At 37.3% G+C, this 9172-nt stretch overlaps 1 long non-coding RNA gene across 1 annotated transcript; it reads right to left on the bottom strand.

Moving 5' to 3' along the window:
* Positions 1–2657: 2657 nt before the first annotated feature.
* On the bottom strand, positions 2658–4616 carry LOC114260854 (uncharacterized). Its single transcript, XR_014341005.1, has 2 exons — positions 3548–4616; positions 2658–3192 (listed from the first exon to the last, which is right to left on the bottom strand). It is a non-coding gene; the product is annotated as an uncharacterized LOC114260854 (long non-coding RNA).
* Between the last annotated feature and the right edge of the window lie 4556 nt (positions 4617–9172).

The raw sequence follows: 9172 nt of genomic DNA on the forward strand, positions 1-9172 counted from the left end.
TTATATATATTGAAGCGAAGCTCTGCGGATCCCCCATCAACCTTTATATTTGCTGTCTCACTTTGTTTTTCTATTTTAGTCTCCCATGTGTTGATTAGTTTCTTTGCGGAGTCCAACATTATGTGCTCCGAATTCTGAATCATATTTTTCCCGTTTAATCATTTTGTTTGAAAAAATATCTAACATTATGATGAGAGGTGGAGGTTAGTATTATATTAGTACCAAATAAAAACTTGAGACTAAAATAAATACATATCATTTAGTTGAAAATGAGTCAAAAGTGTCTTTACATATCAAAATTTTGATTAAAATGTGATAAATTAAGGCTAAAAGAGTCAAAAAAATGCATAAAATTGAGTTTTAGAGGGATTGCTAATGATTTTTGAAATTTCACAGCCACGACGCCCAATACCCAATACGTACCGGTCGATACTACCGATACCGATACTCCGCAATCGATATCGTTATGTTTTCCGATACCGCGATTTAGAACTATGATAACTCCTTCAATTTCGCCGAACAAATCTTTAGATTCTTAATTGCCCAGCAATAATCGATCGCCAAAATCTTAAGATTTGGACACCTCAAAATAAACCCCGAAACTATGTTGTCCGACAAGTCGACTTGATCGAAGACCATCGATTTGAGAGAACGAAATCGCATCGTTGATGAATTCGACAGGACCGTTAAGGAACAGTTGTAAAGCTTCAAAACCTTAATTGTATGTCATTGCTAAAAGGGAAATCGTATAAGGCTCCAAATTCAAGTTCGTCGTTATCGTTGTCGTTGTCATCGTCATCGTCATCATGGTAGATTCGATCGATGAAGAAGTCGAGATCAAACTTGAAGTCGAGATATATATATATATATATAAATACATATATACGAAGACGACGATGATAGGGTGGTCAAGGATGACGATGGCGATGGAGAACTCAAGGGCTTAGAGTCACTGTCATGGAGTCACATAGCGGAGGAAGAAAGGCTAACGGTGACGCTGATGACAACATGGTGGTAGTGGTGGAATCGTAGATGAAGAGAGAGAGAGAGAGCGAGAGCGAGAATGTGGGTTTGTTTTGCTTTGTGTACCACATATAATATATATCTATATATATATATATATATAAGAAGCTCTTTCTTCCCTATGACTCGTCTTTATTTTCCTATTTTGTTTTTTCATTTTGAATAATTTACTAATAGTGGCTTATATGTTGAGTAAAGGTTTTTTTTTTCATAATTATGCAAATATTCTTGATCAATTATGAAACAATTTTTTTTTTATTTTTTGACAAATTACAAATACACTCATAAAATTTGTTTAAAATATGAATCGGTCCTATAATATTAGAAATTATAACTATCATTTGTTATAACTTTTAATTTAACACAATATCCAAGGGAAAAAAAAAACTATTCTCCTATGCAATAATAAATTATCAAAATATTTTATTAAAAATATCTCTCATATCATGAAAAATTGTTAATTAACTTAATAATTTATTTATTAACAAAATGGTTAACTGAAAAATATTTTTCATATCATTAAAAATTATTAATTTACTTATGAATAAAATTGATCATTTGTTATGCGAGTATGATTTATGTATTAATAAGATTAGTCATTTATGTATGTATATATTTTCTTTTTCTTTTAGTTAGTGCAGTAACTTATCTTAGCAGTTTTTTTTGGATGAGAGAATTATCTTAATATTTGTTTTATATTTATCTGTTGAGAAAAGTTACACACCATAATTTTGTTTATTTATTTATTTTTTTTTTTATAAATTTGGAAAAAATGTTAAAGACTCATAAATTCATTCAAAATGATATATTAATAGAATTGAAGTCGACATCATTGGGTGTATAACAAATCAAAAAATGATATAATATCATACCACATAATTCTATCATATATCTAATGATTTATTTTATTTAATTTCATAAAACAATAGTTGAAATTTAAATTTTTTTTATCAAAATACAAAATATAAATATACTATAACAATAGCTCATACCTTGGGCGGGCTTGTATAAACTGATATATATATATATATATATATATATATATATATATATACACGTGGGTAGATTGGTTTTTTTGTATGAATTTGTCCTTGGGGACGGAGAAAATAAACGCCTCGACTTTAGATTTAGAACTTCAATTTTGGACTTTGGATTGAGCGTTTTTTTTTCCCTTCAAATTTTTATCTAAAATTCTTAGTGCATTTTTTTTCTTCAAACTTTGTCACACAAATTTGAAAAACAAAACAAAAAAACACTACAGATAAAAAAAATAAATCAAATTTTTTTTTTTTTAAAACTGTATCCTTATTTGTATAGCTTATTTCTTCACGCCAACCAACAACTAAACGCCACCAAATTTCCAACCAAAAAGATAAAGAAAAAGAATTTTAAAAAAATAAAAATAAAATTCTCAAACCCTAAATTGGGTCTCCTTCATGGCTTCCAAGAGTTTTGGGTTTGAAGAGGAAAAACCAAATCAATTCTTTTACCCTTCCTTTTTTAAAAAAGACAATACAATTACGTGAGTCTAATTGTTTAATCAATTTAATTTTTGTACATAGATAATATGCTCGAAAAGTTTTACAAGAAAATAATTCAGATCATTGAGGTAAGTTCCGTAGTAAGCAAATCAATGCTTTCTAATTGGATTCCCACATCTAATTTATAACTTCCCATAAGCACTAACATTTGAACAACAACAAAAACAAAAACAGTGGCCCAAAAGAAAATAATTATGGAGCTAGTCAATACAAAACCAAAAATGAACCAAAAGCGAGCTTGATGTCATAAGCAAAACAGAACCACTGCAAGAAGTTCAACCCATCTGTATAGATTTCACTAAGAGAACACAACAGCAGCAAGGGGAGAGGCTCTTGGAAAGCTCAACAATTTTTGTGTAAATCGAACAAATTCTTGTGATACCGAGCATGTCAAGCATTGATTGAAACCTGAATTTCCTGTTTTGATGATCATCTTCTCTAGCACCTTGACATTCTTGAGCAGAAACTGCAAGAGAGGAAGTGCAAATCCTTCGCCAACTTCTCTGAAGCCGACAATCTTAATAGTCTTTACCTTCATCATCCAGCACTTGAAAACCCCTTCGTGTGACACCCAATATTGCTCTCCGTCTAAGCCGTAGGAATTTAGAAAGTTGGAGCAAAATTGGAACTGCAATTCAAGTTTTAGTACAGTATGCAACTTATATAATTCATAATTACATTCATCAAATGTCAAAGGTACACCCATAAAAAAAACAAAACAAAAGGGTTAGCTTTATGCTGTGTTTGGTTGAGGGATTTGGGAAGGGATTTGGAAAGGGAAAGGGAAAAGGCGTGTGAAACTAGGTGAAATATAGGCATGTTTTATTCACATTTCATCTACCTTTTTCATTTCCCTTTCCAAATCCCTCCCCAAATCCCCCAACCAAACACAGCATTAAGATCACAAACTAATGTAAGAAACATTTTCACCGAAACAAACATGGGATAAAGAATGAATGAATGAATGATTCAAAGAAAGTTACCTATTTGGAAATAATCTTTTGAGTCCAGCACCAAGAAACATCTACGGACATAACTTAAAAAGATAAATTCTTCCAACCTCATGACCTTTTAAATTCTCACTCAAGGAGTACAAAGGCCTATCTAGGAATTAATTTGAGATAAGATCTATATAAAAATTGATAAGTTCAAAAGAAAGTAATAGGAAGTTACTCCAAAGAGAATTGAATAAGTTTATAAATACAAAAACTGATTCCAGAATTAAACAAAAATGAGAAAACAGTTTTGGAGATCTTACCGTTGGGTAGTAAAGGGTACTCATATCCACAACTAAAGTCTCTAGATAAGGTGAACTTTGTAGAAGCCTTTCTATGCCACAGATGTCCCATTTCTTGATGTGCGTAATTAGTGTCAACATTTTGCAGCTTAACATTGGAGAGGGCAAATCTTCCACTTTAGCTGTTGATAGAACCTTTAGAATTGAAAGAATCAAATAGATTAATGCCAATTTCAACAATAAATAAATATATAAATCCTATTATTGGCCATATGAAAATTGAATTTTGTTTGTTGTTTTAGAGTGAATTGTGATCCTGGTGGAATGGAAAACTCTAATTTTATTTTATAAAATTGTAATAGAACAACAAAAATCAAAATGAATGGTTTATAATTATTCTAATAAGTTTCAAAACTTTCCATAACAAATTTTAAATAAAAAATAATTGATTATTGAGATGGAGTAGAGATGATTTCAAACTATTCAGGATGTAGTTGTTTGGTGCAATTTATATGTGTTACTTATATTTATTTATTTTGAAATTGGTCAACTTCTACTTATTGGGTATTAGCATAAAAAATTAAATAAACTGAAAAAAAATGATTATCATCTTCACTGTCTCTGCCACAAGTTTTATCAAATGTCAAATTGAGATTGGCTTCAACAAGAGATGAAACATTCACTAGCCGACACTTTCTCCGGTGAAAAGATCCCAAAAGCTCCAATGTCCAAAGATTAGGTGTCGAAATTTCAAGCACAGACTCGTCATCCCTTTCAACCACTGAGCATTGTATAACAACCTTTTTCACGCTCGCCGAATCTGTTAACAATATAATATACTATACACTATAGTGCATTTGTAGGCTGGCATTTGTAAGCTGTAAAGAGCTCACCCACTACCACCTTCAGCTTTGACAGACGCCTTTGTATTATTTTAATGTATATGTGTATGCTTTCGGTGCTTCAGTATTCCAATTGTCTCCCTTTCCTCTCTATAAAGAGAGAGGGCTCATTCTCTTGTATTTACACACAAACATAATAACAGATAGTGATTATACAAATCTGTCTTTCCAGTCTCTCTCTTTTCTCTCTCTCTTTAACAATCTTTCATGGTATCAGAGCTAGGTTAAGAACCTAGTATTTTCGTTCCACCGGCGGGCGGCAATCTCGCCTTGGCCGCCCGCCGGACAAACCCAAATTTCCCTAATTTCTTCTTCAATGGCAGATTCTTCAACAACACTTCACCACCAGCAGCAGCACCAACTACTCCACTGTCAAGTCACCACCGCTGCAACTCCATAACCGGGCCATCATCACCGATAGCCTCACTCACCTTGGCTGCTTCATGTTCTTCTCAGGCCGAACCTTACACTAATCCAACACCCCAAACCGATATCATCTCTCTCTCTCTCCCTAAACTGTTATTCTCTCTCTTCTCTCTCTAACACAAACCCAGCACACACACACACATACAGCACACACACATATGTATCCATGCTCACTGATACACACTGATACACACTCACGGCACACACACACCCATCACTGCCATACACCCAGCAGCTCACATACACACCCATCACCTCTCCCTCTCGGCATACACACACATATGCATGGCAGCTCTCTCCAATTGAATATTAATTGAATATACTATAATACTATATCTGTTGTTAATATATTATAGTATAGACAACACCAATTATAGCATAGGATTCCCTTTGTCAGAAAGGCTTTCGGTGCGCCACCAGCTTTCGGCCACTTTTTCTTATTATATTCAATTGTATCATCATAATGTTTGTATAACAGACTCCTATATAATGGAGCCTCAATCTTGATTCAATACAGAGTTTATATTACAATGGTCTGACACGACCACACAGTGTCTTCTCCAACGGTGTGACACGACCATACCGTGTCTTCAACAACGATTTGACACAACCATACAGTGTCTCCTATCTTATTTTATTTTATTGTCATTTTATTTTCCTGCTTGTTACTCTCTCCAAACCTATTGTATAGAGAATGAATTATGTATATATTGATGTTTTATTGATTGATATGTATATTGTGTATATTACAAGGATTTATATAGGAGAGGATTTGGGAGTAGGTGAAGGTGGTAGTGGAGGTGGTAGGTGGAGTGGGTGGTAGTGGAGGTGGTAGGTGGAGTGGGTGGTAGTATTTACTTTTACAATTTATATTAACAGCCCCCCTCAAACTCAAGGAGGATAGGTACTAGCCAACTTGAGTTTGGAGAGAGTAACAAAACAGAAAAATAAGCTGACAAATAAAATTAAAAATGGGATAGGAGACACTGTATGGTTGTGTCAGACCGTTGTAGAAGACACGGTATGGTCGTGTCGGACCGTTGTAGCAGACAGTTTACGGGGTCATGTCGGACCGTTGTAGCAGACACTGTGTGGTCGTGTCAGACCGATGTAGAAGACAGTTTACGGGGTCATGTCGGACCGTTGTAGCAGGACAGTTTACGGGGTCATGTCGGACCGTTGTAGAAGACAGTTTACGGGGTCATGTCGGACCGATGTAGCAGGACAGTTTACGGGGTCATGTCGGACCGTTGTAGCAGGACAGTTTACGAGGTCATGTCGGACCGATGTAGCAGGACAGTTTACGAGGTCATGTCGGACCGATGTAGCAGGACACTGTGTGGTCGTGTCAGACCGATGTAGAAGACAGTTTATGGGGTCATGTCGGACCGTTGTAGCAGACAGTTTACGGGGTCATGTCGGACCGTTGTAGAAGACAGTTTACGGGGTCATGTCGGACCGATGTAGCAGGACAGTTTACGGGGTCATGTCGGACCGTTGTAGAAGACAGTTTACGGGGTCATGTCGGACCGGTGTAGTAGAGGTTGTGGTGATGCACAGTGCGCCATGAGCGACTTATACATGATACTGTGTATAACCCCCCCTCAAACTCAAATAGGTGTGAAGATAAAAACCTATTTGAGGTTGAAAAGGGATTGATAAAGCTGACCGGTGTAGAAGACACTGTATGAGTGTGTATATAGGCTGCCCAAAAGATATACATGGATGTAGATATCGAGCCCTCAAAAGTCGTGCCCTCAAAAGGTGTGCCCAATCTGTCAAAAGGCGTGCCATCAAAAGGCGTGCCCAATCCATAAAAAGACGTGCCATCAAAAAGCGTGCCAAGTTGTCGGCGAGCGCCGAGCGGCGCATGATGCGCGTGTCTGCCTCTTCGTCAAGGTCTTTATAAATCGAAGCGGAGGCTGAGGCTGAGGCAGAAAACCCGCTAAAAAACTCTGAAAAACTCGTCGTTGTGCTGAGAGAGAGTGTCTGTAACACTCTGTTGCGAGAGATATTCTGTAACACTTTGTTGCCCAGAAAATGGCCTCGTCTTCCCATGGTCTGCTGACTCTCTTTCCCGACCTCAACGTGTCAACAAGAGAGATAACTGGTGTGGTGGCCAGTGAACCTCAACCAAACACCGCTGGGTTTGCTCCGTTGAACTTTCCGATGCGGTCGGTGGAGCAAAGAATGGCAGTGCAGTCGGATGTGGAGGCCAATCAGTATACATTGAAGTCATGTGTAGAAACCATGACTGCGGTGACAAACTTGTCGAACCGGCTGCAGAGTAGGGCAAATGAGGTGCAGCAGTTAAACTCCCAGCTGGCTCTGCTCCAACGCATGTATAAGGATGCGCGAGCAGAGATAAGTGTGCTAAAGGCGAAAAACAAGGAGCTGAAGCGGAAGGCCACCGTGATGTTCCGATTTGGAGGGCCGCCATATGCTGCAGTGGAGGAGCAGGGAGTAGTGATCATGCCCAGTGGAGTGGGAAACACGGAGGCAACACCGGCAAGGACCGCCCAGGACAGAGGCAAAAAGAAAAGACCGGCGGCAGAGTAGAGAAGAAGTGAGGTCGATGTGTGGCCGCTGCAGAACAGAAAACAAAGCTTTTGTTGTTGTTTGTTTGTTTGTTTGTTTGTTTGTTTTTTTTTTTTTTTTTTGGTGTAGAATGGTGAGCGGGGTGAATCCCTGATATGAATAAAAGAAGTGTGTTTTGCAAACTCGAATGGGAGGTTTGGTAAGGCAGAAAAATCAACTGGAATGAATGTAGTTTTGTTTTTTTTTGTTTTTTTGTTTTTTTTTGTTTTTTTTAAAAAAATAAAAATGTAATGGAAAATTATTTGAAAAGAGCTGGCTCACTTTCCGTGGAAAAGTGTGTAAAATAAATAAATAAAAGAGAGAAGTGAGTGCTGGTGTGGGGTGGTGAGAAATTATATGAGTTTTTTTTTTTTTTTTTTTAAATACAATATATCTCCCTCATTGGGTGGCCAATTCGGTGGAGAATTATTATGTTAGAGGGAGAGTGAGTTGGTGGACTAAGATGGAGAATTATTATGTTAGAACAACGCTGAAAAGATGGAGCAAAAGAAATATATATATATATATATATAAAGTAAAAGAAAGTTGAGTGGGAGTGGTGGGTGGTGAAAACAATTATGGTGGGGGACAAAAGCGGCTAAGTTGGTGGGTTGGATGAAGAGAGAGAGATTAATAAAATATGAGAGAGAAAGAGATTGAGTGGGTGCCCCCATGTGCTGGTTGTTTGGTGTGTACCGTGTGTGTGCTTGTGTATGTGTGCCCAGCTTCCCCCCCTCAAAATGCAACCCGAGAGAGAGAGATAAGAGATCCAGAGAGAGGCTTATGATGCTTGTGGGATAAGAGACCCAAGTGCTGAGTGATCCAACCCAACGACAGGCTTATGATGCTTGTGGGAAGTCTGGAATTTCAACTGATGCAATCATTGATCCTGCTGCAATTTTTTTGCAATGCTCTTTGGGAGTGAGCTTTTTGAGGATTACATTGGCCAGCTTGCCATGGCCTCAATGGCTTCATTGGATATTTTTACAGAAGGAGAGTAGTTTGCTAAAAAGTTGTAAGAGAAAATGAGGGTTGTTCAAAGGGAAAGAGAAGAGAAGCTTGCCGAAATACTGAAAGGTCGACTCAACCTTTCATTGCTGAGTGGTTCAGAAACAAAGGCCACTTCATTAAATCCCAAGTTACAGCCGCAACAGGTGCAATTGCTTTGATCCAGCTTCAAGAGGACATGAAACGTCAGCTCAGTGCAGAAGGAAACTACAGCGAGGAAGAACTTGAAGAGTACATGCAAACAGTGAATAGACCACGGGAAGAGTAGACAGTGCTCCGATAACGAGGGCTGAGGTCCGGCAGGCGGCCAAGGCGAGGCTGCCGCCTACCGGTGAAGCGAAATTACGAGGTTCTTAACCAAGCTCTGATACCATGTTAAGTATTGTATAGAGAATGAATTATGTATATATTGATGTTTTATTGATTGATATGTATATTGTGTATATTACAAGGATTTA

This window comes from Camellia sinensis, chromosome 9 (assembly GCF_055761805.1).
Source record: "Camellia sinensis isolate YWXY chromosome 9, ASM5576180v1, whole genome shotgun sequence".
Taxonomy (NCBI): Eukaryota; Viridiplantae; Streptophyta; class Magnoliopsida; order Ericales; family Theaceae; genus Camellia; species Camellia sinensis.